The following is a 3,039-nucleotide window of genomic DNA, read 5'->3' on the forward strand; positions in this document are numbered from 1 at the left end:
CTTGACACATGCAGAAATATTTATATGGTTGTTGGCTTTGCATGGTATCGGCTGGCAGAGATGCCTTGTCTTCATCCTCATCTGCAGGGCTGGGTCATTCACTGATATTCTTTCTTGTCATTATAGCAGCTTTAAAAAAATTACCCAGGTAATAAACAAATGCGTTTTGGTATCAGATTCCAATGAGACATGAGGATTTGAGGTAAAGCCTGAGGGCACTCCTCTGCACTCCGTCTTCTCCACCCATTTCAGAGGAAAAACCACGGTCAACATTTGTGCCAACCTTTCACTCTGTTAAGACACTAACATTTCACCTAAATTGAACAATACGAGATGACTTGCTGTTTTCCAACATACCAGTATGTCATGGAGATCTTTTCATGGCATGGCCTATAGGTCTACCTCATACTTTTAACAGTTTTGTAAGCCTTCTTAGAAAAATGACATCCTAATTTCTTTGACCATTCCTCTACTGATAGATATTTTAGGTTGTTTACAACATTTCATTCACATGCTTCAACATACATCTCTGTACAGATATACAGTTATATTTTATACCCAGTCCTGCCCACTTTCATGGTCAACTCCACTCTACTTGTCCACTTGCAGCTGACTGAGGCAACTCTCCATTCCCACTTTTCTTTCTTTCTTTTGTTTTTTGAGACAAGAGTGTCTCTCTGTCACCCAGGCTGGAGTGCAGTGGCATAATCTTGGCTCACAGCAACTCCGCTTCTTGGGTTCAAGTGACTCTTGTGCCTCATCCTCCTGAATAGCTGGGATTACAGGCACCTGCCACCATGCTAATTTTTTTTGTGTGTGTATTTTTAGTAGAAATGGGGATTCACCATGTTGGCCACGCACATCCCGAACTTCTGACTTCAGGTGACCTGCCTACTTCAGCCTCCCAAAGTGTTGGGATTACAGGTGTGAGCCACCGTGCCTGGCCTCCATTTCCACTTTTCAACAGTGAATCAAAGCTGGGAGAGATCTCTTCCTATTACCAGTGCCACCATCTTCCACACCAGCTGACATTCTCCTCAGAGGCAGTGACTCATGGTAAGAGTGGTTGTCAAGTCTACTTACGTATTTTTTTCAAAGAATTCCTTTATCAGATTGGTATGATTCTAAAATATCACCACATTTTATAAGTAGCAAGTACAGTTACATCTTTGTGCACAAGTGTATTATTATAGGATATATTATCAGAAATGTTGGAAAAACATACTTTTTAAAACATTTTTATTGATGATGCCCATGTGTCTTCCAAAAATTTTACATTCCTATGAACAATTAGAAGTGTTTCTAATTTTTGGTATCCTAGCTAACACTTGATATAATCAGCATTTTAAATATTTGCCACTTCATTTTTTATAGACTCCCAATACTTCATTTCTTTCATTCCTTGTGTCTAAAGAGCAGAAGAAGAGTTCTTGCCATCATAATGACAACCACCTTCATCCAGCCTCCTAGAAATAATAGACCCTGGATAGGCTTTATCAGCTTATAGGCAATGTTATCTTGCAAGAATGGTAGCTAAAAGTGTTGAGGACAACTAAAGAATTTTTCCAAGTTCTCTAGTCCCAAACACAGGCAAGAAGTCTCTGCTTGTAGAAGCTGATACAAAGTTACTTTTAGCATTTAGGTGAAATGCCGAGCTACTCAGTTACAATGCTGTATCTTCAGTGGCTTCAATGGAGAAAAATCTCAAAGTAGAAAGGATAGACTTAAAGGTTAAAAGAAAATGTATGCCAAAGGCAGGCAAAATGATATTAAAAAGAATGCACTGTGTAATCCCAGCAGTGAGCTGAGATTGTGCCACTGCACTCTAGCCTGGGCAACAGAGCAAGCGAGACTCTGTCTCAAAAAAAAAAAAAAGAAAGAAAAGAAAGCCCTAGCTGTTTAGAATGTATTCAAGTTTCTAGAGTCAGATAAATGAGTCAGATAAAGTTAAGCCAGAGAAGTAAAAGAATGTATAAACATCACTGTGAAATGAAGATAAAAATCAAAGATATGCTGAAAGGCTGGAATAAGCCAGCATCTTATTTTCTATATTGAAGGATGCTGGAAATCTTAGACCTCTGGGATATGTCCTGGCAAAATTTTAGAAAGGATTGTTATACCACTGAAGAGTAAGGCAGGTAAACCACCACCATATCGAAAGATAATATATACTAGGTATGACATTTTAGTATTTCAGTGGGACTTTTAGAAAAATCTCTCATAATAACCTGTAGACAGGATGGACTACTGTGAACTGACTGAAAATGATACCCAAATCCTGAAAATCAGCATGTGTGGGTGAAAGGCAAGATCTCTGGCAGGGATGCTGCAGGGCTCTGTCCTTGGTACTGCTATGCTCAAAATTCTTAACACTATTTGATGCTTATCAAATTTGCAGCTAATTCATTGCTAAGAAGAGTAGTAGATATATGTGATGATCAGGAATAGAGGCTATTTTACCACGTTGGAAAGACAGGCTGACTCACTTGAGAGCTGTGTACATAGCTGAAAGAAGACAGCCTTTGAATTAAAGTGATCCTAAACTCAAATATCAGCCCGTTGTTGGGTAGATGTGGACAAGTTACCTAAGTCTCTGTCAGCCTTAATTTCTTCCTCCACAAAAGAGGAATAACACCTCTCTTTTTTAAATAAATAAGACTGACATGATTTCTGGTCCATAACAGATGGTCACTCTTCCTCCTTTCCTCTTCTCAAATATTACTGGCTGAAGATAATAGAAATAAATGTGCAGAAAACAGAATGAAGAGTACAGTTGCCCAGCATTACACAGAGTACTACTACTCAAGGGAGAAAACCTAGCTTTTAAGAGAAATTCATAAGTTTATATTCTATATGTTTTACTTGATGGCAAGTTTAATATAAGCAAACATCATTACTTAAGTTAAAGATACGATCATAATCTGGGTTAACTGAGTACTACATCCAGATTAGGGAGCTAATGGTTTTCTTGAACTCTGTTCTTTTCAGACCAACAGCATAGCGAAGTTTCCAGTTTGGGCTGCTCCATGCTAAAGAACA

This window comes from Cebus imitator, unplaced genomic scaffold (assembly GCF_001604975.1).
Source record: "Cebus imitator isolate Cc_AM_T3 unplaced genomic scaffold, Cebus_imitator-1.0 Scaffold833, whole genome shotgun sequence".
NCBI lineage: Eukaryota > Metazoa > Chordata > Mammalia > Primates > Cebidae > Cebus > Cebus imitator.